This window comes from Fukomys damarensis, unplaced genomic scaffold (assembly GCF_012274545.1).
Source record: "Fukomys damarensis isolate Sample0158 unplaced genomic scaffold, DMR_v1.0_HiC HiC_scaffold_12, whole genome shotgun sequence".
NCBI lineage: Eukaryota > Metazoa > Chordata > Mammalia > Rodentia > Bathyergidae > Fukomys > Fukomys damarensis.
In genome coordinates this window covers 45,480,584-45,508,338 of record NW_022900924.1, presented here as the reverse complement: position 1 = coordinate 45,508,338, position 27,755 = coordinate 45,480,584, and the positions used below count along the sequence as shown (strand labels likewise).

At 48.0% G+C, this 27,755-nt stretch overlaps 1 long non-coding RNA gene across 1 annotated transcript; it reads right to left on the bottom strand.

The window, feature by feature from the left end:
- Positions 1-24,093, bottom strand: LOC104862263. The gene is made up of 3 exons (XR_780244.1): positions 24,023-24,093; positions 23,658-23,774; positions 1-707 (listed from the first exon to the last, which is right to left on the bottom strand). It is a non-coding gene; the product is annotated as an uncharacterized LOC104862263 (long non-coding RNA).
- Positions 24,094-27,755: the final 3,662 nt, after the last annotated feature.

Here is a 27,755-nt window from a genome sequence, read left to right as displayed (position 1 = left end):
CCCCCCAACGGATGGAATAAAAGAAACCATGCGTCTGCCTGCTGCAGCCCAGGGACTTTCTTAGGGTTCTCTGTGTAGTGTTATTCGAAAAAAGACAAAACCCCCAAACAAAACACAGTTGTATTAACACAAAAGTCCAACTCCACGGTTGAAATCTCCCTTTCCATTCCCAGGGACCGGTTTCCCAAATGAACCCCGGCTGTCTGGGCAGACAATGGGGTCCCCAAGGAGCTGCACGTGATCAGGCCAGCCAGCGAGGGGCATCCCGTGACCACCGCTCCTGCGGGAATGGGGGAGGGGAGCGTTCGGTCCCTGGAGGCCGACGTCCCAGTCCTCAGACCCTGTTGTCACTTCCCGTGCTCTTGTCTGCAGCCTCAGCACCCAGCACAGGGCGCGGGGCCACCCCTGCTGTGGGTACGTGTGCACGTCTTCTCCTGGAGCTTTAGAAGATTTTAACGTCTCTGGGCCTCGGGACCAGGGGCGCTGGGGACCGAAGCAGGCGTTTTCCGACCTGGAGTCATCTGTGGGGGGCTCCGGGCGGAAGTTCTGGGCTCCCAACCCACCTGTGAAGCTGTCCCGTAAGAGCAGAGGGCTTGATCGCTTTTGATGCCAGAGCGCCTCTCAGCAGAAGCCGGGTCTTGGATAAAATCTCAGGCGTGTCCCTCTGCAGCTCTGCACGTGGGGACCCAGGACGTCACGTGTGGGATCTGCACAGTCACAGAAGAACGGAGCAGAGGAAATTCAAACATTCTTTGTTCACAACTGCAGAAAGCAAACCCCGGAAAGAATCCTGCTTAACAGACCCTGGAAACCTGGCTTAGCCCGGGAGAACTGCATTTGGTGAAATTATCTTCCTTCACTGCTAGCACGTAGGTTGTTGCTTGCACACATGCCTAAGATTAGCATGAAGGGTGAATGCTTTCCCATTCTCAGGCCTGCTGGGGCCACTTAAGAAATGCTGCAGAAGTTCAGGACCCACCTGGGTCCCCACAGCCCACAGCGTCACAGTGCCTCAACAGGGCTGGCCAAGGTTGTGTCCGGCACTTCGGTGCAGACACTGGGCAGCTGCTGGCTCTGGCCTAGGTCTGGGCTGCAGGGTCCAGATTAGCAGAGAGGACACTGAGGCCAGCCCAGATCTCAGGCGCCGAGGCCTGGACTGCAGAGCAGCGCTAGCTCCACTGGGACCCTCTGGACTCTGCTCCCGGGCCACCCACACGAGGCCGCCACACCTCCTGGATTGGAGCATCCTTGCTCTTCCTCAGAGTGTGGCTTAATCGAGTTCCCGTGGCCTCCGTGGAAGTACTGCCAGCCCAGGGCAGGCCTGAGCGTCCCTTGGTCCCCCTCCGGGGCCCTCCCTTCTTAGCTGCATCCATTGCTTCTGTTAAGCCTGCGGTGACCAATTTGTGGCCATTAGGGGCACATTTATTTGCTTGACTTTTTTTTTTTTTTTTTTTGGCAGTAACAGGATTGAATCCACACCCTTTCCCCTGAGCTGTACCCTCAGCCCTATTTATTTATGCATTTATTTTTGAAACTCGCTCACTCACTTGCTAAATTGCCCCGTCTGGGCTCACATTTGCAATTCTCCTGTCTCAGCCTCCCAGAGTGCTAGGAATACAGGCGAGTGCCACTGTGCCTGGCTACTTTTGCTTTATTCGTTTTGTTTTGTTTTGGGTACTGGGGATGGGACTCGGGACCTTGCACTTGCAAGGCAGGCGGCGGCACCACTGAGCTACATCCCCAGCCCACTACTGCTTTATTCTTGAGGAGACCCTCAGAGTTGGCCTTAGTCACTGGGGGCTTTCATGGGACACACAGGCAGCTGCTTCTCCCTGGGCTTTCCATGGTTTCCTGTTCCATTTGGCTTTCCTTCTGCCTTCCTCCCCCTCAGACAGGCCTTTCTCCCTCCACGGACTGGGGGAGGAGCATATCTGAGGACAGCAGAACCAGCTTGAGAAACAAGCAGAGGGAATGAGGTCGCTATGAGGAGCGGGGGACTAAACAGAGCTTCGGGGTCCTTGGGGACTTGTGCCTGGAGCTGGCACATGGCGTCCACCACAGAGCCGTGTGGCAAGGCACTTCGCTCTCCGCGCCTCAGTTTTTCCACCGGCAAAGGGCAGATCCAATAGGCCTATGGTGTGAGTTCATTTTAGGATCAAATGAAAGAACAGCTCTGCATAGTGCACAGATCTGCAGACAGGCAGGGCCCACAGAAACCTCTCCGCCAGAAGCGGTGCGGGAAGATGAGCAGAACTTCCCCTCACGCTGATGCAGCGTCCCCCACCCCCGCCAACTCCGGCCTCCTTCCCTCCCCCAGGTCCAGTGGTACAGGAGGGAACCTGGGTCCCTGGTGGCTGGAGAGGGAGCAGGTGCAGGTCAGGGCGTGGCGCTCCTCAGACTCCTGGAGCATCCTGCAGGACAGCGCGCTTCGGGACTTGCCGCGGTGCGTGCAGCATGTTTCATGTAAGAGACGCTTGACCGACACTTGAGAATTTAGAAAGCATTTTAAATGACAGAGTCAAGAATCCGCATCAATCATGCACCCTAAGCTTCATTTAAAAAATGATGTAAACCACTTGTTGAGACCAGTGAGTCTCCTTTCATCAGCTCTGGGACAGACCCCATCTGAGAACAGATTAGCAGCGGCTGGGTGACTTAGTGAGCAGGAACCTCCCCACCTAGAGCCCACTCCCCAGCCTGCCAGCCTGTCCTGCTCATCCAAATGCAATTCCTCTGGCTCCTCTTGGAAGCCAATGAGCCAGAGAGAGAGCAAGACAAAGCAGCCAATATCTGCGATCAGTCACCGAGCTGTCTCGGGGCTGAGCACACTTTTTTAATGTAACTTGATCATTTTCACTTAATACATCTTGGATGTCTTTCATTGCAGTATACATGCCTTCCAGCATGTCCATTTAGCTGCTGCACAGGGAGAGAAGGACCACCCGGGAACCCAACAGGATCTCTGGCAACAGGATAGCAGCCTTGGAAGAAAGCGAGCTTTCCACCCCTGGAAGTGGCCAGGCAGACATGAGCCCGGTCTTGGAAGGGTTCCTGCACTGGGTACGCACATTATACTAACAAGAGTAAGTGGCTGGCTCCCTCCCTTGACACTCCCAGAACAATACAGTGTCCCAGGCGCGATCCCAAATACTCTGCAGGGACCTTCCACGGCACTCACAGAACTCTGACGTACATGTCATTCCCATCGATGCAGATGAGGACGTGAAGGACCGTGCCAGGCTCACAGAGCTAGGGACAAACCGGGGAGGACGCCCCCAGGGTCTAGACCCTCAGTCTGAATGCCAAACACCTGCCTCACCAGGAGATCCCTACGCAGGCCTTTTTCCAGCTCCCGGATCACGGGAACCCCACTGTGCCAAGGCCTGTGCGACTCACGTGTCATAGCGGACCCGAGTGTCTGGGACCTCCCCTCACCCGGCTAGAAAATACGGACAGCAGAAGACACCCGTCTTTGAGGGGCAATGGGCTTTGAGGAACAAGACAACAGGAACGGACCCCTCCACATGGCTAGGCCAGGGGAGCAGAGGTGACCTTCAGCTGACTGACATCCAGCACCCAGTCCAAGGGAAACAGAGACCCCCAGGGCTTTTATGGTCCTCCAGGGACTGCAGCAGCAGCCCCAGGGGTATCTGGACCTGCGATTTCTGTGACACAGGTCCCAACCTGAGGCCTGAAAGGAGACGACATCGTCTGAGTCTGGCCTCACTCATCTTGACAGCTAACTGCCCCGCAGCCGGCCAAGAACTGGCTCCCCATGGCCAGAGACCCTTCAGCAGCTCCACAAGAAGCCAGGCCTGCTGACTTCATCTCCCACACATTTGTCTTACAGAACGGACAGAAAAGGGAGGAAAATGATTTCTGGGCCCAGATTCCCCACGCTAACTGCAGGTCTGCAAGCTACCCTGTATCAGGTACGGCTAGAAGCCAAGACCCTAACAAAGGTGACTCTGCTGCTTCTGCTGCTGTGGCCATTCCCACCAGGTAACATGGAGGGACACCCATGTCACCCATGGGCTTCACAGAAAGTACAGCAAATGAGCCAGTGCTACGGTTAAAATCAAGGCAGATCACCCTGTGTCTTGATCCTGGCTCTCTGCTTTTTTTTAAAACTGTGATCTGGGGCATTTTACTGAACATTTCTGTGCCATACTTTGTTCCAAGACAGGGTCTCCTAGATCCTCCTGCCTCAGCCTCCTGACTTTGTACTACCACACCTGGCTTGTACTATACTTTTTTATTCCTCTATAAAATAGGAATGAGACAAGTTTGCTGTTCAGAGATTAAGTGAGATATGACATAGAAAGCATATACGTGGTACTTAAAAATGTTATGTATTTCTAGGGCTGGGGATTTAGCTCAGTGGTTCCAGCGCCTGCCTCACAAGCACAAGGTCCTGAGTTCAATCCCCAGTACAAAAAAAAAAAAAAAAAAAAAAAAATTATCTATTTCTATTGGCATCTCATTTATTAGAAAAAAATTACTAGAGGGGGTAAAGGGAGGACAGAGACAAGGGGAAAAAATGAGAACCAAGACCTGTCATATAAAGGTACAAGATCCCAATGATGAATGTAACTGTACTATATATCCAAAATGGACCAATAAACTCAACTTAAAAAAAGAAAAAAATTACTAGAACACTTTATTATCCCCATTTTATAGATGAAAAATTAAAACACAGAGAGATGCAGTGAATTTCCCTAAATCACAGGGCGAACAGATGACAGTACCAGGGTTTAAGCACAGGTTTACTGGCTCCAGAACCTTCACTCTTACCTGCCAGCCAGAGTGCCACCAGGGGCCCCAGGCACTGAGCTTAAGCACCCGAGACCACCCAAAATTGTTTGCAGACATCGACATTGTGCCCAAATGTCCACAGTTCCCACGGTTGGGACAAGGCCGCACGCCAGGAGAAACCGCTCAAGCTGACCAAGATGTCAAGGGTCTCCGACAAGGAATTTAACTAACAAACTTTCTAGAGAGGATGTGGACGGTGGCAGCTTTGAATCCACAAGGAGCGCAGGCCTTGGAGCCATGAAGACCCCCGGGCGGGTGGGCCAGGAGACTGACATCCCTTCCTGGGCTGCCCCTCCAACGCTGTGGGGCTCAGGAAGTCACCAGCCTGCTCCAGGGTCAGTCTCCTTCTTCGGGAGGTTGACACTCCGTGCCCTTCCAGAGGAGGACTCGATGGCCTTTTTCATTTAGTCATCCACTCAGCACGTGTTGTTGATCACCTGCTGGGGACCAGTTGAACAGCTGGAGGCGCAGACAGCAATCCGGATGCGGCCTCTGGCTTCAAAAGGGTTGGAGGGAGGCAGAAGCAAGGTGGTAAGGACCACAGTCGTGGGTGCCAAGGGAGGACAGAGCAGTGCGGATGAGAAACATTTCTGCTGAGAACCAGAGAAGGAGTAAGAGTCAAGGTGATGGGGTGGGGACCCAAGAGGAGGGAAGAGACTTATGGATTTGTGACCACGCTGCACTTAAGCAAGTGCGGTGTAGTGTGGCTGCGTCTCGGCAGGGATGGGGAAAGGCTGGCCTGGGAGGAGCGGAGAGGGAGCGATGGTTAGGAAGGGGCACCCTAAGGCTGGGCTCTGGTGTCCTAAGTAAAAGGAGCACCCAGTAGGGCCACGCGTGGGGGCTCTGACCTTCAGTGTGGCCACCCTGGGCCCTGGGCGGGGCTTTCTTCCTTGAGACCTCAGCTCTGCCTGCAGCATCGCTTCCCTCTGCACTCAGGGCTCAGATCCCCACTTCCTGTCCAGACTCACGTGCATCCAACTGGTCGACCTGCCTGGCCACCCCAAGCCCAACCTAGGGGCCCCACGCACCTCTCCCAGCCTCCTCTCCTTCTCTTCCTCTTGGGACCCTATCTCTGTAAACCGCTCTCCAGCCGCCTCAAATAGAGGCTGCCCACTGCCGTAGGGAGCAGCGTGTACCCCCTGAAACACCACTGAGCACCCCCAAAACTCTGGGTTTGGCCCAGCAGGTCATCAGCAGGGGCAGGCGGGGCGGGGAGGGGCGAGCAATTACCGCCTTCAGGACTTCGCCTGTGCTGTGGGCAGCAATGTTTTTTCCCTGGGTGTCAATAGGAGCCTAGGGTCATTTTTCAGTGCTTGCCAATGGCTGTAATTGCTCAGGCCTGAGTGGCTCTCTGGAGAATCCCTGCGGTTCCCTTTCTCTGCTCCCGAGGCTGCTCTATAGATGCTCCGCAGGCCATGGATCATGTTTTTCACATAACCTGTTAATTACTAAATAAAACAACCCAGCTTTCAACCTGATTAGCCCAGATTAATGGCCAGCAGAGGGTTTCACGCGCCTGCACAATTTATCACTGAAAAGAACGGCGTCTTTAATGATTTAGCTACCTGGCCTAACAGGGCCTGCTTGGGGCTGCGGGCCTCCGAGAGGAGTTAATTGCTGTTTTTCGTTTCTGACCTGGAAAGGCCCAGGTGACAGTTTGCATTAGCCAGGCCTGGCCTGCCTGATGACAAAGGACAACAGGAAAGCCTTCCCTGCCACTCGTGCGGAAGACAGATCGCGCCCAAGCGTTTGCAGCCCACGGCCCCAGCTGCCGCTGAAGCTGGGAGAATCACCCTGCGGATTTCTGTGCTCTTCTCCCTCCCCCACTGCTACCCTCGTCTTCTTCCCCTCTCCCTGCCTGTGTGGGAAGAGTGAATCATGTTTGTCCTCGACGGTTAAATTCCACCAAGAATTCCAGGACCTTTCATAAAATGAGAAAACAGTCCTTTCCCAGAGGAAAGGACTCCCGGTTACACTGAAACATGATTTGGCTTTTCTAAGAGGGAGACAGCGACAAAATGTATGTAATTGTTTCTCAGAGAACAATCTTTTGATGAACCGGCTTTTCAAATGTCACAACTGGCCTTTAGCATCTGATCCAACGCTTGGGTTTTCCAGTCAAGAAAGCTGAGACCCGGGGGAGGGGCAAGCTAAGCTATCGGAGGACGGTGACATGGGTTCGAGATCACACAGACCTTCCCCAGGCCGGGCTGCTCCCCAGCAGCCAAAGCTGCGATGAAGGTGATGGGAGGGCAGCAGCGGCTTCCTGTTTACAAATAGCAACCGTACGGGAGGTGTTTCTCAAAAATCTCCTGGCTCCAGGCATCTTTTCAGTCCACAGCCATCACAACCTGTTAGAGAGCAACCGTTCCTGTTTTGCAGATGGAGAGACAAAGTGGTGCCCTCCCAATGCAAGAAATGTCCGGTTCATCCCCATACAGTGGCCTCTACCCCCGTATCTGAATTACGGCCAAGGTGACTGAATTTGCAGACTACTCACTTACAGAAACACATACAATGGGTTTCCCTATGCTGATTTTGCCGGACACATTGGTTAGTTCTAATACTTTTCTTTTTTTTGTTTGTTTTTTGTTTTTTGTTTTTGTTTCTGTTTTTTTGAGACAGGGTCTCACTATGTAGTTGAGACTGACCTGGAACTCACTATGTAGCCCAGGCTGGTCTCAAACTCACAGCAATCCTTTTGCCTCAGCCTCCCGAGTGCTGGGATTACAGGCATGCACCACCCCGCCCAGCTTAATACTTTTCTTTTTAATTCACAGAATTTATTTCTAGATTAAAGTTTATAGAAACATACAGCAGAAAGCACAGTTGACCACCCCAGACCTGAAGGTTCTGCATCCGTGGATTCAATCTGTACTGAGCACCTCAAACTGTCATTATCCTTTAAACAATACAGTAGAACAACTGTTTATATATTGTGGGCACTGTCTTGGGCTTTGTAAGAAATCTAAAGGTAAAGTACACGGGAGAAGGTACATAGCACAGACAGACACCAGGCTGCTGTGTAATAACTTTGAACATTTGGAGATTTTCATGTTTGTAGTGGGGGGGTACTGGTCAATCTCCCTTGGGAAGCAAGAGGTCACTGTGCAGAGACTTTTAGACCTGTACCCCACCTCCCTCCACCTTGCACACTCTCTCCTTCCCATACTTGGGTATTTTTGTTTGTGGCTTTTTTTTTTTGGTACCGGGGATTGAACTCGGGATCCTGCACTTGTGAGGCAGGCGGCAGCACCACTGAGCTAAATCCCCAGCGCTGTGCCAGTGTGATGTGCCTGTCACAGCTGAGGAACTGTGCGGGACACAACATTGTTGGCTAAGTCCTTAGATAAGGATTATGCATGTTGTTAGTTCTAGGAAAAGTGCATAACACCGTGTATTGTACGGAAGAGTTTCACTGCCCTGACACTCCCCTGCTCTCTGATACATCCCCCCACCCCCGCCCAGCCCTGGAAACCAGTTTGGTTTTTCTGGGTCTCTTTAGCTTTGCTTTTTCCAAAATTCCATAGGTGGGCTCATATAACATGTAGTATTCATATATTTTGGTAACTGTCCTTTATCAGACATGTCTTTTGCCAACTTTGACCTAGCCTGTAGATTTTTTCTCATTTTTTTGACAATGTCTTTTGCAGAGCAGAAATTTTTGGTTTAGTCAATTCTATCTTCTATGGACTAAGGCTTTAGTGTCATTCCTAAGAACTGATCACCAAGCTAAGGTGACTGAGATATTCTGCTGTCACTTCTAGGATTTTGGTGGCTTTGTATTATACATTTAGGTCTATGATTTTTTTTTTCCTTGGTACTGGGAATGGAACTCAGGACCTTGTGCTTGCGAGGCAGGCGGCGGAAGCACTGAGCCTAATCCCCGGCCCAAAGATTCATTTTGAGTGAAGTTTTTCAAAGGATTTCAGTGAATGTCTAGTTGTTCCAGAATCTTGGTTGAAAAAACTCTTTTCTGCATTGCACTGACATTAGCCCCTTGTCAAGTATCAGCTGACAATATTCATGTGGGTCTATCTCCAGGCTATTTATTCTGTCCATTGATCTATTGTCTATTCTTTGGCCAATATCACTGTCTTGATTACTGTAGCTTTAGTCTTGACATCAGGCAGTGTAAATCCTCTGACTTTATCCTCATCCATAGGACTGGGAAGAACCAACCTCTTACAGTATTACAGTAGGAAGCGTCTTCCTAGCCGGAACATGAAATATTTCTTCCTTTCGTCAGGGTTTTGTAATTGGCCTTCTAGGTATCTTGTAAATATCTTGCTAAACTTATACCTAAATATTTAAATTGGGGAGATAATACTATGAATGGTACTGAGTTTTTAATTTCAAATCTTAATTATTCATTGCTGGTAGATATGAAAATGATTTACTTTTGTATATTCAGCTTGTATCCTGCATCTTACTTTGTTACTAATTCCAAGGAGTGTTTCATTCCTTTGTTTTGCAAGGTTTTTTTTAATTTTATACATAGACAAGCACATCATGTAAGAATAAGGATGGTCTTCTTTCTAATCTATTTACCTCTAATTCCAAACAAATATTTCTTCTTAAATTATACTGTCATTCTTTTTTCCTGTCCTTTTTCTCTTTTTTTCCTTCCTCTTAAAAAGACCTGCATTTTAATATGGACATGTGGCAAAATAGGTAATGAATCCAGTAACCTCTAACATCTATTTTCAAATTGTATCTTTGCATTTGAATGGTCAAAGTCAACTTTGACAGTGCTGAAAGTGAAGAAGAAAACTGCTAAAGTTGAAGATACAGCAAAGCCTTTAAGGCCCTAAGGCAGGGCTGTGAGGCATCCACAGCCACAAAAAGAAGATCCCTGTGTCACCCACCTTTGGTGGCGGGTGGCAGGCTAGCACCAGAAGCAGCTCAAATACCCTGTGAAGAGCACCCCCAGGAAACCCAAGCGCGGCCGCCATGAAGTCACCAGTTCCCCTGACCACTGAACGCCATGGAGGCCACGCAGTGTCCACTGGAGGTGTCACAACCAACAAGCACCAGGTGAAACGGGCCACGCAGAAGCTCTGTGACACTGACATGGCCGAGGTCAGTGCTCTGATCAGGCCCGACGGAGGGGAGCAAGCACATTCTTGACTGCTCCTGCTTATGCTCCTTCAACTGTGGCCAATAAAACTGGGATCAACTCAACTGAGCCCAGCTGGATAGTTTTAAATATGTATTTTTACCGTAAAAACAGTCAACATTATACAAAGTCCTATGTAACTGTTAATAATTAGGAATTAGTAAAGGAATCTTTGTTCCTTCTTGCAACTCAGAAGTTCCTGGCAGGTTTGTTTTCTTCCTCTGAAGTACTTTACTAAGGATCTGTTTATGACAAAATTCCTCAGTTGTTATTTGTCTGAAGCTTATTTTGTTCTTTCTGGAATGGGTTCATAATTCTCAGTTGACAATTACTTCCTCTTGCACTCCGATTTTCTATTGACTTTGACTTATTCACTCTGTGTATTTCTTTAGCTCTGTCTTCCAGATCAAATTCTTTAGGTGTGCCTAATTCACACTTAGTACAAATTTTGCTTGTATGTCATTCATTTAGCCTTAAATTATAATAATTACATGCTCTCATGCTTACAATTCTATTTGGCCATTTTCTACGAAGTGTGTCTGGGAAGTTTTAACAGTATTTTGTTCCTGGTTCATGTATTATATCCTCTCTTATTTTTCAGAAACAATTTTTATTTTCTTAAAACATACTTTTTTAAAAAATTCTGCATCTTGTAGTCAACCTATCCGAAGCCCTTGGGACTGTAATTGTGCCCTCTGTCATTTCTTCTGATTCTTATTTACCCTGGCTGAATTTTTAGTATGCTTTGAAATTTTAGATTGTGAGCTCACGTCCAGGTGGGTTTATCTGGGAATCCAAGAGGGCTGGATTTTGGGTACTTCAGAGAGAAGATTCCAGTGCTTCTGCCTGGTGGTCCTGGCATGGTGACATTTTAGGGTTAATTCTAGTGGGGCTTTCCAGTTAACATAACTAGGTGGATGCCATTCCTTGTGCATCCAAATTGTGTTCTCACCACTCTTTCTTATCAGTGGGCAGACTGGTTCCTGTCCCGGGCCTCCATCCCAATTTTCCACCCTACTCAAGCTGAATGTCTGAGCTTTCCATCCCCTGCGGGACTATTTACCACTCAGGTTTGTTTCAGAGACTGACAAACACTCTCAGGATAGCTGCAGCTTCAGCACCAATTCATTCTTCAGTTTTGATTTCCTGGTGTTTTGCCTTCCCTTGTGCTTAGCTCAGCTCCTCCTCTAGAAGCAAGCATGCGCTTTGGTTTGGATCTGGAATCTTCCCCAAGGACCCATGTCTTCAAGGCTCGTTCCTCAGAGTTGCAGTGTTGGGAAGTGGTGGGAAACTTTAAGAGGTGGAATAGGTCATAGAGACACGGCCACAGGGGCATTGTGGGATCCCTCTCTTCCTCTTGCTTTTTTTCTTTATTCCTGGCTATGAATGAAGGACTTTTCTCCACCATATGCCTGTACCGGGATGTGTGTCACAGCCCCAAGAGCAAACAGGGATGAAACCGCTAAAACTGCGAGCCAAAATGACACTCTTCGCTTTATAAAATGATTCATCTGAGGTACTGATTACTGTCATGGAAGGCTGAGTAGTAACACAGCAGGGACTATTTTATCCCTAATATCTATACTTTTATCTCCGGAGTGGTTTTCAGGCTCTTTAGTTACTCGCCAGAAATTCCACAACAGTACTTTCTTCCTGAAAGTAATCTTCACTCAGTATTAAATATCATTTTTACTCTGATGGGACAGATTGTGTGTACAACCTAGCATATGAGCGGCAGGTTTCTACCACAAAAGGGGAGCAGGAAATTTGGAAGAGTTCACATTTTTGTAAGAGGAAAACACAGTATAACATCTTTAAGTACCTGGCCAAGATACAGTCGGTGGGATCTTCATGGTTTCTTGCCATCTGCTATTTGAAATATTACATACCCCATAGGGACTGTGACTCCTCCTAAGTTGGGAGTTGGAGGACAAATGAGGGTGTTTCTTCATGGTTTCTTGCCATCTGCTATTTGAAATATTACATACCCCATAGGGACTGTGACTCCTTCTCCTAAGTTGGGAGTTGGAGGACAAATGAGGGTACCCCTGTCTAGTATGACATCTTGGCTAAAGGCATCATTAATAAAACTTAAATCCTGTATCTTGCAATTAAAACTAGACAGAAGTCCTAGTGTTTTCTTTTCCTCACCTGACCGGCCAAGCTCACCCTCTTTCTGAGGTACAGGTCTCAGTCCCCACAGTGGAGCACCAGGAATTTGGTTAAATGTCCCACAGTGCACAGGGCAGCAGCCCTCCCCAAACAAGGGATTGTTTGGTTCAAAAATGCTGAAAGATCTCAGGTAGAGACACTTGAATTAAAGCAGAGCTCTCCAAGTGCGCTTTCAGGGTGTTAATTTCATCCCTGGCCGCCAGCCTTCCCAGTTCTGCTGACTGGGGTGCGCTGTGCTGCACTTGCTCCCTAGAAAACCCACGTCTGGTTCGTGTCTGCGCTCCCAGCCCTAACCCACTCCATAGGCTTGCTGTGAGAATGGTTTTCCAGCCACAGCATTTCTGATTTGGTCTCTGTCTCTGAACTAGATCGCTTCCCCGGGCTCTAGAGAAAGGCGCTGCTCACAGTTTACTACAGGTGATCATTCCAATCTCATCATTATTCTCAACCGGAGAGACGGGCAGCAGCCAGGGGTAGTGGTGTTTACTTTTCCTGTAAAGCAAACTCACTCGGGGGTGATAATATCGTGTCTCCTGTGGTCACAGGGCACTGGTTTCTGGAGCAAAGGCAGGGGTGGGATGCACAGTTGGGGCAGGGGCATAAGAACAGGCTTGACACACGTGGGAGTGCATGTTGGGAGACGTTTTTCTAAGTACCATGTGTGGGCTGGGCAGACCCACGTGGCTCTCCTGAAGCTCAGGTCACCTAGATATGCAGCTGAGCCAGGTCACGGCAGACAGGCAAAGCTAGAAGCCTGCGGGGGCAGGAGTGGGGTATGGTACTCCCTATTACGGAGGCTGTGGGGACTGCTGGCTAGGACCTACAGGGGAGCTCTTCACCTGTTCCTGTTCGGTCATGACCCAAACCCCGCCTTGACTGAAAGCCAGGGTGTCAGCGGGTGTGGCACAGCGAGACTCCATCACTGTCAGACCTGCCCAGGACTCTACTTCTCCCCTCCAGACTTCTCCTGGCCTGGTTTATCAGAGGAACATCCAGCCCAATGTGGTACCAACTTTCAGATTAAGGAAACAGGCAGAGGGCCTGCTAAGCCCGGATCAATGTCCTTTCCCATAACAAGTAAGAACATGAAATCCACTTTGAACTCTCTCATACTGTTAATGAAAAGGAGACAGGGTCAGGGTCGGGACAGCCCAGAGTGCAAGAGGGGGCATTTATCCATTGAGCTTTTCTGCCTATGCAATAGATCTTCATTGTCTACACGGTCCTTTGGCTCCCCAGGTCCTCAGGGAGATGCTTAATGATATAAATTGCTTACTAAGCGGTGATCAGTGCTCCCAAAGAGCTGATGAAAGAGGAGGCAGCCACTGTCCATCACCCAACTCCCAGTGTTTCCTTTCTCACAGCTGATCTTCGAGATTAGGGGCAGGCAGAGGAAAGGCGCAGGCTCCCAGCACAGACCTCCACCTCTCCTCCCTGAAGGGGGACCCAGGAGAGGTGACACTGTCAGCCATTCACCCTCAGGACGGGAAACAAGGCCTCTAGTCTGTGTCCCCTCCAGCAGGGATCTGCATGGGCACTTTCTGCCTTGGGCTCAACCCAGAAGTTCATGAACTTCTATGTTATTTAGCAAACATGATCAGCATGGATCTGCTCATGAATGTTAACTTGTCCTACGTAAGAGGCTACAGAGCTAGGAACTATTTCTGCACTTGTGTTACAGACAAAGCAATAGGTGCGCAGGGTTGAGTGAGCATGTTGGGGTAGGGGGTGCTTCCTCTGCTCTCCAGCAGGGCCCAGCACCCTCTCCTCTTTCTCTAGGGTCCCTCCCCTGACCGCTCACTCTGTGTCCCCCCAGCTCTACTGACCTCCTGTTCTATACTCTGCCTGCTACACTCTGCCTGCTAAGTCACTGCCCAGTATTTTCCTCCAAGATCTGAAGTCGAGAAGAGATATTTCTCTCTCAATGAAATGACCTGAAAAAATGCTCAGGATTAGGCACACAGAGGTTGTCCCAGTGTTGTCTATGAGACTGAAAAAACTGGGAACAGTAGTAGTGATCAGCTGTCAAACTAGGAAGGCATCGCACACAACTGTAGGAAATTCCTTTGTGAGGCGATATGATGGTGGGGTGAGGGATGAGATTCCCAGGAGGTGCAGCACAAACGCGTCCCTGTCACCATCGGTGTAAATGTGGACAAGTCATCCCCCTGTTGGATCAAAAGAATTCTAAAATGTATCTGTTTGTGTATTAAGGGCTAGAAAAAACAAACCACCTTTCAGGTACTTATCTGAAGTCTTGATTGGCTTTTGAGAAGAATATGGATTTTAATGGAATTCTCAAACCTTCGTGATAGATTTGAAATCAGAGGCAGTCAAGGCTTCTGGAAGTAAATTTCAAGGTGCTCCCATCAAGCTTTTTGTTACATTCAACCCAGGACATTTGCAGGAAATTTCAGATGAGTACAATTGGTCATGGGATATGGCAACAACAGTTCCAAAACATGTCATCCAAGCACTGGCATCCCTTCCAGCTGATGAAATTCCAGGAGCTTTTAATGCATGAAAGCTGCACTTGCCTGAAGAAGCTGGTGAAGTTATGACTGGTTTGAAAATAATTATGTGCCTGGCAGGATAAGAAGACACTTACACAACAGTGTTGAGTATGATTGCCAGAATGTTTCCACCAAATCTGTGGTCTGCCTAGGAGCACACGTGGAAGAGATCTCTGCGTGCCCAAAACAACACACAGAAGCGAGACACGAAAGATGGGAAAACTTAGTCAGGACGGCTCACGTCGGTGTGCATCAAATTATGACATTTCTAAGAGAGCAGCCCCACACAGAAGATGAATGTGCATCTCTGGGGAGGGCTTGCCAGAAAAGGAAAAAGCAGCTGCAGCTACGGATTTACCCCCATGCAAGAATCTGAAACAGAATCAACAATCATGAAAATAAGACCACTCTTAGGAACGACCTCCGTGCAACTGTCTAATCCATCCTTGTAATACACTTTTTTCTTGGTATAGCTATTTGTAGCTATTTTTGGCTTTTCCTTACTATTTCAAACTGTCAGTATTACTTATAATTCCCTATGCTGTTTATCTTTACACTGTAACATGGGATGTATAAAAGTATGTAAAGATTTTTAGAGGTCTATTTTATGCATTCTGTTGCAGATTTAACTCTGTAAAAGCACACTGTCACAAATGTTGACTTTGTGTGTAAACACTGTGCAGATGCATAAAAACAATGCAACTTTCTCAGTGAGATGTCCTTGAATACCTACATTCATAAAAGACAAAATTCTTTCTCCTTTCTCTTCCTCCTTTTCCTTCTCTTCCCGTTCCTTCTTCCTCTTCCTCTGTCTTCCCCTTTCACTCCTCCCACCGCTACATTCCTAGCCCATTTCATTTTTAATTTGAGTCAGGGTCTCACCAAGTTGCCCAAGGCAGCCTTGAACGTGTGGTCTTCCTACCAAGGAGCCGTGATTACAGACCTGCATCACCATACCTGGCTAAGTTCTTTAGATCTTGGTCTCTCGGTAACTGCATAAAGGTAGAAACCTTCATAATTTTTCTTTTTTTTTTTCTGTTTCCTGGGGATTTAACTCAGAGCCTCCACACTGAGCCACAGCACTTATGCCTCAGTTTAAACAATTTTTTTTTTTACTTTTTTTTTTTTTTGAGATAGGGTCTCGCTGAGTTGCCCAGGTATGGCTGAAACTCTCACTCCTTGTACCTCAGCTTCCCAGAGTACTCAGATTATAGGTGTGTGCCACCACCCCTGGCTGCGTCATGGTTTTTGATTCATCTCATCAAAAGCCTTAGGTTGTCTATCACGGTACAGTACTTCCTTCACATGACGTCACTTACAAAGCTGGAGCACATGTTTACCAACAAGTGTGATGTGCATTTACACATTTCATTTCTTGTCTTTTTTTATGAATGTGGTTTGTCGGCTCATCACTCCCATACCTGTACAGCTGTCATTAACATACCCGAGGGGTTGTGCTTACAGAGAGATGTACATCACTACTGCCTATTTCATCCTGCAAAGCAGCCTATGGAGGGTTCTGCGTGTTATTGCATCTTTCTCAAATACATTCCTTTTTAAAATGTAAATGTCTTTAAAAAATTTTTTTTAATTATTTTGTCCAGAATTACATTTTTTGGAACTTTGATCTTTCAAAGTTTTTGATTTTAAGGATTTTTAGACTTTGCAGATTTTGATCTTTTGAGATTTTAACGTTCAGGATTATAATGTTTGGGATTATGTCTTCTAGCACTGTGACCCAAACTTACAGCATTGAGCTTAACTTCACTATTGGCCATACCTATTTGTTTTATTTTTTGGAATTTCTGTAGGTTTACAACAGAAATTATCACAGTCAATTTTCAGTTTTTATTTTGCTATCTTAAAAATAAGAACTTTACAAGAATACACTTCTATTTTCCCTTCCCACTGTTGTAACCAAGCAAGCCAAGAAGATGTGCCACACTGAGTCAAATCTGAGTCCATTTATTCAAAGCTGGTGACCAAGAGGGGCTAGCGCCCAGAAAGAACTCTCTGCACCAAGAAGCGTTTTGATTTCTCCTTTTAAATCATGCTTTCAGTTGGGTAGGGCTCAAGGGGAGAGCAAGCAGAAATTTAGAAAAGCAGAATCATGCCAGTTTAGTGGGGAGGCGGGAGAGGAAGTTTCACATATTGGGTAAGCTACAAAAGAAAAAAAAGTCTTGCAACTGTAACAAGTTTTCTACTAAACAGGACATGGATTTTGGGTGCTTTGTCCAAGCACAAACCTTTGTTCAGCATAAGCACACAGTGGTAGTGAGGCTCAGGATGGAGTCAGGTTGGTTATTACACCAACCTGTAATAATTTTGTCTTATTATAGGTTATACATACCATCACACGGTCTAAACAACCAATTATCTTTTAAAGAAGTCGTATTTGTCAGCTTTTCCATCACTAGGACAGAGTACCCAACACCCTCTACTGTAAGGAGGAGACATTTAATCTGGCTCACAGTTATAGAGGGGTCAGACCATGGACAGCTGACTCCACAGCAGGAACATCATGGCAGGACATGATGGAGCAAAACTGCTCTCTTCATGGTCGCCAGGAAGCAGAGCCAGAGATACACCCTCTAAAGCACAGCCCACTGACCCACCTCTCCTGGGTCCCACCCCCTAAAAGCACACTCAGCTGTGAACATTGATGGGTTAATCCATCATGAGCGTAGTGCCCCCATTATCCAATCACCTATCCAAGAGCCACCTAATTTACACACACTGACACGTAAGCTTAGTTGTCACAGAAGTTAAACAGAGTAAAAAATGGGCCAGGGATTTAGCTCAGCGGTTCGGTGGCCTGCCTTGCAAGCACAAGGACCCGAGTTCAATCCCCGATACCAAAAAAAAGAAAAAAAAAAGAGTAAAAAAAAAATCCTGTCATTTACCATTTATAACACTTTTTACTGTTCTCCTGCACAAAATATTTTATTACTTTTTTGTAGTATATTTCTGCTGAGGAAAAACTTAACTTGCTTTTGTTTGGTTTTACAAAAAGGTTGTTTGGACTTTAATTCTGATATATTTGCCAGATACAAATTTCAGAGTTGAAATTTTGTTTCCATTCTGAATTTAAAAATCTATGTTATTGTCTTCTGGGCTTCACTACTTCTGAATAGTTCAGCTGTCATTCCCACCACTGTTTCTTTTGCAGGACATAGGCTTTGTCCTCAAGCTACTTTTAAATTTTCTGTCAGTGTTGCTTGTTTTCCAGTCTAACTATAATACCCAAATGTAGCTCTATGTGCATTTATGTGGCTACTAGGGGTATCTGTGGTTCAATGTGTTTGTTATGCACTTAGGGTCTGTATTTTAATGTTTTTATTAACTCAGGGAAAATTTCCAACCACCATTCCTTTCATTTTTATTTTTATTTTCATTACTTTTCTGTTTTTCCCCATTTAGTACCCTAAATAACATATATGGAATCATCCAATATTTTCCAAGCCATGGAGACTATTTAATGTTTATCTATTTAATTTACTTTTTTTTTTTTGGTACCGGGGATCGAACTCGGGTCCTTGCACTTGCAAGGCAGGTGGCAGCACTGCTGAGCTAAATCCCCGGCCCTAATTTACTATAAATCTATTTCCTCTTTTTGGTCTCTTTCATCTGTCTCAAATTAAATAATTTCAAATGATTATTTTCAAGTTTATTAAGCTTTTCTCACATAATCTCCAATTTGCTGTTAAATCCATCAAGTAGAATTTTTAATTTTACATGTTATCTGTTGTGGTATCCATAACTCCAATAATTTGGGTCCTTCTAATGGTTTCCATATTTCTACTGAAATTTACCATATTTTCATTTGTCAATGGATATATTAATAACTGTTTTACACTTATAGTCTTGTCTGTTAATTCTAACATCTAGATCACCTCAGAGTCTATTTCCATTAATGGAATTTTTCCTTGATATTAGTTGGGTGGTATTTTTCTACTTCACACATCTGGTAACTTTTTAGCGTATGATTTCCTAATATGAATAATAAGATAGAGGGAGTCCAGATTTCAACACCTTCTTTTCAAAGCCACTGAATGCTGTTTTTGAAGGCAAGTAAGTGATTATAAGTTCATTTTGGTCCTTCCAGGCAAAAATTTTGTGAGACTGGGTCTGTTCTGTCGTGAGTTTAGTTTCTGAGCCAGTTCTAACTCTAGGGCATGTTTCTTCCTTTTAAGGCATAAGCTTTCTGGGTTCTAACTGATTCTGGAAATACTTTGGAAAAAGCCTCTCTACTCCGCTGCAGCCAGAAGCCCATCGTCTCTCAGCACTGTGGGACTGCAGGTGTCTGCGCCATCCTCAGCCATGCAGCACGTGACCTTTACTAGCCCTCGGGGACTCCTGGCCTGTGTCCAGCTCAGTTCCCAGCCACAGATTCACCTCCCGTCCTTTCGCACACCCGAGGGCCTGGCTCTCTGAGCACTCCTTCCTGTCGGATATCCGGCCCCACAAATCTCAGCCTCTTCTGTCCAGAACTTCAGTCCCTGGCTCCTGAGCTCACAGAGAACACTATGCAGCTGAGGCTTTATTGCACCATTGGAGTCCTGGGGCAGAAAGCTGGGATGATCATGGAAACCAGCACAGGGAGCCCGCAGCCCCTACTGCCTGGTGTCAGCAACAATCCCTCATCGGTTTTGTCCCTCCCTGTAACTGTTTAAAGTGAGGCCAAGTTACCAGTTCCTCTGTCACAGTCAGATGCAGAAATCCTCATGTGTTCTTAATTCTGTGCAAGATTAACCGTCCTAATGATGCAGTGCAGAGGGCCCAATTTCTCTTAAAGTATCACAGTATTGTTTAACAAGCACTCTTTCCTTCAAGCAAGTAAGCCACGAGACTGTCAGCCCGGGCTAAATTAACTAGAAGTGGGCTGATAGATGCATTAAACAGAGAAAGCCTGTTTCATCACTAATCACAATCTTCTCTGACTGCAGACCTCCCAAAAGGGAGAGGCAGCACTGGGCAGACTTACTTAGATTTTCTCTTCTATATGTAGTATGATGGTCATAGCAGAGGGTCAATTTGACCGGGCTCTGCAATCCATCCTAGGGATTGGTGGAGCTCACTTCCGGGTGTGTCAGAGAGGGTCCTGGAGCTGTGGCCTTCAGGTCTAAGTCTGTTCTCGCTCACCTTCTTCTTTGGTTCCTCCACTCTGCTTCCTGGCCAACATGAACTAATCATCTTTGCTCCACCACAACCTTGCTTCTTAAGTTTTCTGTCTGAGGACCAGCTGACCTCGAATTTCTAATTTCTGAAATTATGAGCCAAATTAAACTCAGGTATTGTGTCCCTGTAGAAAAATGGGACCAGTGTACAACCAGGGAGTAAATGTGATCTCAGAGCATATGAAGCCATTGCTCCTCATTCCACACATCATCTTCCGACTGACCCCTCTTTCCAGGTTAACAGAAAATCAAGCTGTATCTGAAACCAATAAGCACAGAATGTCCTGCAAAGAGCTGCCTCCACATGCCACATCCTTGCTGCCCCATTTAGTCTCACCTGATATTCCTGCTCTGAGCTCCCTCTAGTACAACACATCCATCTCGTTACTTTTCATCGGCCCCAGTAGAATCTAACCTCCATGACAGCAAAAGTCTTACAGGTAGATCTGGTCTAGCACAGAAACTGACAGGCAGTAGTCTCCCACCTATGGTTTCACTTTCCAAAGTTTCAGTTTCCCAAGGCCAACCGCATTGAGAAAGTATTCGATGGAGAAACTCCAGACATAAATGATTCATTAGTTTTAAATCGTGGCCCTCTCAGTAACGCACTAACCCTGAGATAGGCACCACACATTTGTCTAGCGTATTCACACTGTATATGCTGCCTGCCCGTTCGTCACTGAGTGGCCGTCACCATTATCAGATCGACTGGCACAGCGTTGCCAGGCATATATATGTTCAGGTAACCCATATTTTATTCACTAAAGACCTCTGCACGAGTAGCAATGTTGGCCATTTCATTATAGTATATTGCTGTAATTGTTCTGTTTATCAGTCATTATTATTAATGTCTTCCTGGGCCTAATTTAGAAACTCAACCTTCTCCTAGGTGTGCACATATAGGAAAATCACAGCTTATATAGAATGTGGTACTACCTGTGGCTTCAGCCACCTACTGATAAGGGCTTCTTCTATACAGAAGGAGCTACGAATTTTTTAAAATAAATGAATCCATAAATGAACAGGTCCCTTTGGAACTAGAATAAAAAGTATTAAGAGAGAGTTCTTAATCTGTAGCTTTTATTTTTTTAAGGCATCTTTATGGCCATGGGTGACTGTTCTACCAAAAACAAGTTACTCCTCGTCAAGCAACCAGAAGTTGCTGCTAGTAGAAGTGGATGTGAGAGCTGTGGGGACAGCTATGGTCACACCAGGTTCTTGTGACATCTGGGTTTTGTCCCCAGGCTACACCTCGCATTGGCTCTCCCTGACAGTCACATATACAAGGAAAGGGCTTCCTGCTTTCCATGCGAGGACTCAGCTTGCCCGGGTTTTGATGAGTCCCAGGACCCTGAAGATTCTGCTTGTGGCCAAGGGAACATCCTGTCTTCTCTTGGACATGGTAGCAAAGGCAAATAAGAACAAGGCCTGGGTGTTCTATGATCGAAAGAGCCCTGGGCTTAGAAAATACAGACCATTTGGTCAACACTTCTGGATAGGGAAGCCATACAGCAACTAAGAGGGGACAGAATGAACTCAAGGACATATAATGAATACTGAACAGCACTAGGACTAATTTCCAGGACACCAGCCTTCCAGTTCAGGCTTCTGTGTTCCCCTCCCCCTAACCTTCTGTATTTACCCCGCCAATATTCTAGATTGTTTTTACTCAGACCACTTAAACTCCCAGGTTAAGAGCACACTGCTTTAATCCAGCACGACTGTAAAGAGTCAGAAAAGAGGACTTTCCTTTTTGAGTCAGGGTCTCACTATGTAACTGGGCCTTTTATTTTGAGACAGTCTGGATAAATTATCCAGGCTGGCCTCGAACTCAGAGCGATCCTCCTGCCTCAGCTTCACAAATGCAGGTATCACAGGCGTGCGCCACCATGTCTGGCTCTTTGTTCCTAAAGAATACGCACACACAAGCCTATGTGTGCATCCTATAGAATCCTCTGAGAAGCCTGGTGATGGGAAACCCTGGAGAGATCTACAAAGCTGATAGGGTCCCCAAAGCTGTCTCCCCCGTGGAGTTGATAAATCAAGTGATTTTTTTTCTGCATGATCCCTCCACTGCAGTTTCGACTATCAGGTTTCCAGTTCTAGTTTGTCATCTGACCTGAGGCAAGTCTAGTCAACGCCTTTTCCTGATGGGGATTAATTTACAAATTTAGTAACTGCAGATAGAAACAAACAATTCACGACTATCTCTTGTATCCTAGGAAGAGAATCGACTTTGAAGAAAAAAATATATAAATGTTTCTTTAAATACTTATCCCAGATACGTCCAAAGATTCATTTGGGTGGAGCAGGCCTGTAATCCCAGCTCCTAGGGAGGCAGCAGGATCACAAGTTCAAGGGCAGCCTGTGTGCAATTTATCCAGACTGTCTCAAAAATAAAAGGGGTGAGGGGTTTGTAGCTCAGTGGTAGAATGCGAGAGCCCAGCACGCATGAAGATACGGGGAAGAAAAGAGATCCTATCAAAGGCAGTTTTCTATAAAGGCCTTTTCAACTCCACAAATATTTTTAGAACAATTCTTACAAATGTCTTTCATATAAGCAGACACAGCTATGGCATCCTGGTGAAACCAACCTTTAATTGTGACTGTCACACGGCCCTCAGCCATTACCATCCTAGTAAATTTTACATTTCATGGAACAGGGCCTGCCTGATGCAGAAGTACTGCATACGCACAGCTTAAAGGACCCAGTGTGCACCGTCATAAACACAGAAGCACATGTGTAACCTGGCCTAGTGTCACTTCGCCTGGAGGAATCCCACAGCTGTCTAAAGTTTCCTGAACCACCAGCTAATAGGGGTTGGAGGCCAGGAAGAATGCTGTGTAGCATCCACACGAACAGGTTCACGAAAGGCAAGGGGAACATTCTGGGTGTAATTAAGAAAACTGGAAATTAACAACTTGATGGCATTAAAGTTGGAGAAAGGCTGTGGCCCCGTGGCAGCGTGCTTGCCTAGCATGTGTGACAGTTCCTGGATTTGGTTTCTTGTATCACAAAAGAAAATAAAAGTGGCGGGGCGGGGGCGCAACAGAGCAAGTTAACTCTTTAGCTGGAGCAGGGCTTTGCCAAGTGTACGGACTCTGAGAACAGTGTGGCGGAATTACTCTGGGATGTCTTCAGGGTCTTCTCCACGTAGGCAGAGGGCAGAGGGCTGCCTGGTGGGCTCTCGGGCTGCACACAGATGCTGGAGAACCAGAGCCCAGGGGAGCCCTGCTGAAGGGGGGCAGGAGCAGGTGCACACCGGAGCACCACGGCCCACAGGGGCTGCAGATCCACAGTCCACAGTGACTCTGCCCCGCCTTTCTCGCCTCTCCCAGGGAATTACCCCATCCACTTCCCTTTCTTGCAGCCTCAGATTTCCCTTCTCTAATAGACCACTGCCTCCACCAGATCCCACGCTTGATTCTCCCCCGGTCCCTGTGCAACTCCCCAACTCACTTTCCACCCAAACCACTCTTACCAAGGCCACTGAGGGGCTCCATTTGGCTGAATCCTATGGTCGGTGCTCGCCTTTTATTTGCAAGCACCTCACCCGGAGGTTCACTCCGACTTCTCACAGTGGCTTTTCCCTCAGCTTCCGGACACTGGACTCCCTTGACTGCATCCTCTCAGGCTGGACACCTGTCCAGACTCTTATCTTCCTCCTCATCCCGACTGCTCTGGTTCTCCGTGTTTGGATTTCTTCTCTTCTCCTTCCCTAGTTGTTCCCTGGATAAACTCATTAACCTTACAGCTTTCCGCAGTGCGCTCCCAAAGCCCTATCTCCAGTCATTCCCTGTCTTCTGCTGAGGTAACAAAGTACAACACATAACGCCTTCAAACAACACACATTTACTCACATAATCCTGTGGGTCTGAAGTCTTACGGGATTTAAAAATCATGTGTCCACCACACCGGAATCTTCTGGAGCCTTTGGAGAAGATCATTCTTCGCCTCTTCCAGCTTGTAGAGGTAGCCTGTTTAACAGAATCAATATAAAATATATGTATCATACATGGGATTTTTAGGAAGGCTCACAGGCTCAGAAGGGAAGGAACCCCAGTGACCATGTGTGGGATCAGAGAGGGAAGAATCCAAAATGGCCAGGGGTGGGCAGGAGAGCTGGAGGATCAAGGAGGAGTCAAGGTTGAAGGCCTGAAAGCTCGCTGTACGCGCAGTAGTGCAAGTCTGAGGGGGAGGCTTAAGTAATGAGATGAAAAAGTACCAAGACAACGGGAAAGGCTGGAGCTTCTTCAAAAGAGGAACATGGCCTGCTTTTTTTTTCTTTTTAGTTTGTCCAGGCTACAAGCCTATTGGTTGGTGTGACCCATATCCGGGGTGGGCCTTCCCCCTCCATTTGCTGGTCTACACGTCAATCGCCCACAGACACACCCATATAAAGTGACTCTGGCTGGCTCTGGGAATTGGGATGTAAGCATAGGCAGGGGCCGTTACTTAGCCACGACCTCTGCTGTCGTTGGAAATGTGTCCCCGCAGTGCTTATGTTAGAAACCAATCTTCAGTGCAACCGTATTGAGAAGTAGAGCCCTCCAAGAGGTAACTCATCACGGGGCTCTGCCTTTGTGAGTGGATCGATGCTGCCGCCACAGAAATGGTCACTCGTCCAGGAGCGCGTTCCTCTCAAGAGCTGAGCGGGTCCCCCATCGTGCAGCACACAGACCCCCGGCAACACCCCCTCCCCCCCAGCTGGGACTTTCTCCTTACCCAGACCACGGTGCCTCGGTGAAGCAGCCGGAAAGGACACGGAGGACCTCCGGCTAACTCCCGCCTTGGAGCCCCGGTTGCCCGCTCAGCGCAGTGTCTCAGAGCTGAAGGGTGGTGGAGAGCCGCTTCCTGCTGCTTCTCCAGTCAGGACGCCAAGAAGCCTCTTGATCCTCCCTTCTGCCCTCGCACACCGAAGACAGGCCCAGCGCCCGTGGCTGTCTCCGTCCCATTCCTTTCCAAGCCCTCCCACTTCGTGGCACCTCAGTGCCGCCAGCTGCGTCAGGCTCCTTCCGCCTCCTCCTCCCTGGCCTTCAGCTTCCCGGCTGCCTGTATGGGATGATCCAGGAGAAGCGGAGCGGGATCCCGCTATTCTGAGCGTTCTCCAGTGGTGTTAACTGTGTCCGCCGCCTGCCGCCTCTGTTTCTGTCTCTGCCCCGGCCACACTGGCCACTCAATCATGCCCCTCTGCATCACCCCTCCAGTTGCTGCTGTCCTTCTGCCTGCTCACTTACTTTACATACCAATTTCTATTTGTTGTTTTTCCCCTTCACATAGTTTGTTCTCTTCTTCTAACCTATAAATCCCATTAACTGGTGCCCTTCTGCCGTGCCACCCTGCCTTGGAGCCAGCCAATTATGGACTAAAACCTCCACAAATGCAAACTAAATGAACCTTGCCTCCTTCTTTGTCCAGTATTTTGTCTCAGCAACAATAAAAGTAATTAAGTCACCCCATCGTATAGTAGAACTCAAGAAATATTTATTGGATGAATGAAAGATTTTTCCCCTAGTATAAGAAGTCAAAGAAATATGACCTTTATAACTTGTATCCTTTTACTACACCTATTATTAAACTTTTGTAGAGATCTAAGTGCAATGGTGCATGCTTATAATCTCAGCACTCAGGAGGCTGAGACAGGAGGCTCACCATAAATTTAAGGACAGCCTGAACTACATAGCCAGACTTTATCTCAAAAAAGCCCAACGCAGCCCTCAGGAGGCTGAAGCAGGATGATTTCTGGATGTTTAACTCACTACATAGTTCAAGGCCAGCCTGTACTGCACAGTGAGACCCTGTCTCAAAAAATAATAAGCCCAAAAAATAAATAAGCTTTTGCAGAGACACTCTGGTCTTGTGAAGGAGATGTGTGTGCAAAGACCTAACTTCTACACAAAGCCCACTAGCAGGTGCTACCACAGGAGTTCACGGCATGACAGCTGCAGAGGAAGGAAGAGACTGTCTCACTAGTGGCTTCGGATGATGAGAAGGGGCTTTATGGGGGAGGCAGCATTTGAGCTCTGCCCGGACAGGTTTGCAGCTGTGCCAGTGGTCTGGACATCACAGTCAAAGCTCAAGTTGGAATTTAACCCCATTTCGAGGCAGTAGGAGGGGCCCTGTAGGGTCTTCATGAGGTGATGAGGTCAGGAGGGTCATGGGTTGGTGGTGCAGAGGCTGTGTGAGGAACCTGTCACACAAGCTGGGTAGGCTCTGTCTCCTGCACATTCCCTTCACTGTGTGACACGGCACTGCCTTGGGACTTAGCAGGGAGTGCGCAACAGCAGGCGAGCCCTCACCCACACCGGCCCTTGAGTGGGACTTCTCAGATTCCAGAACCCCACGAAATCTTTCCCAGTCACCAGGATAGTGACAGAAAACAGACAGGCCTACGGTGACTCCTCAGGGTTCCTGGCTCAGGACTCCCGGCTCAGGTCAGCTCCACTGTTACTGAGCTGAGCCTCAAGCAGAAAGGCAACAGGTGGGTGGAGCCGGGCCTCCTCCCCAGCCTCCCAGCCCATCCCAGAGGCCTTTGCGAAGAGGACTGAAGAGCAAGCATGTCTCCCATCACACGTCAGTGATGTTACCCGCGGGAGAGCGGAGCCAGGCTGAGCGGGGCTGGGTGGGAGCCATTGGCCTGGCTCTGAAGTGTCATTCAAGAGCCAGGATAGAGTAACAGGCCCTGCAGCCCCAGGCAGCTCCCGTCTCTCCCTTGACGCTGGCCTCAAAGTCCCATTTGTCCACAAGAGGGTGGAGGTTCTGTGAAGAGACATCTGACTGGTGGCCCCGGCTATCTGCAATCTGACCTTCTGTTCCCATTTCAGACTTCAGGAGTATCCTTGTCTTCCGTGCTCTTTCTTATTTTCGTCCCCATTCACTCCTAACGTCTTGAGAGGCCAAGGCAGAAGCCCTACAAATGGAGACTTGGGTTTAGAGCTGCCTGGTTTTGTAACTGACCCTTCTGCTGACTTCTCGGGGTCACTGGGCATTCTCAGGGGTTGAGTGTTATGAAATGGGCACGATGGGGGAGATGTGGGCTGATGTGGCCCCCAGACTTCGCCACATCGTGGGCAATGGGCACTGTTGGTGTCCGGCCCAGCTCCGGGCTCTGTGGGGCTGCAAAGGAAACCAGACTGGCGTGGGGTAGGTGGAGGATGAGGCAGCCTGGGCTGCTGACTGAGTCCAGGCTATGGATGAAATGGTGCCCACAGCGAGGCAGGCTCACTGGACCCACAGAGCCGATTGTGAGGGACAGAAAACCCTCACCCACTCCGTCATGGTCCCCGGGGATGGCGAGCTTGCTGGCCACAGGTCACCGCCAAAGCCCTGCCCCAGGGAGACAGTGACCAAGCCCCTCACTCCTAGAGTCCACTTCACCCATCTGTGAGGGCAAATACAGCTTCCGGGACATGGCCTGGGCATGGAGGCACCACACTGACCTGGACCACCGCTCCACATGTGGAATGGAAAAGCGGCCTCACGTTCACCTCTGTGCTCATGCAGTGACAGCAGGCACACTGACGGCCCATCCCTTCACCCACGGCTCACTGGGTGGGGAGTGGGAGAAGCCCCATCCCAGAGAGCTTCCCTCTGTGTTTACCCCTCCCCAGCGCGCTGGCTAGAGAAGAATTCAGTGTCCAGAGAGGTGGGGCTGAGAGAGGACAGCACAGAGGAGCGCTGAGGAAGGGAAGTGGTGAGCACCAGGCAGGCAGCTGTCTCCCGCCTCGGTCGGGAGAGGCCCAGCACAGACCCCAGGGGACACAACCAGCAGCTCCCCAGCTGCCCTGGGCCAGTCCACTGTCTCCATGCTGCTAACTTCCTTGGAAGCCACCTACGCAACTTTGCAATAAAAATCAACAAAAAATACTCAAATAACAAAGCAAAAATAGCAAAATCTTTCCTTCCGGGGTACCATCTCCGGTGTCCGGCACGTCTCCTGTTACACACATGGGCTCATC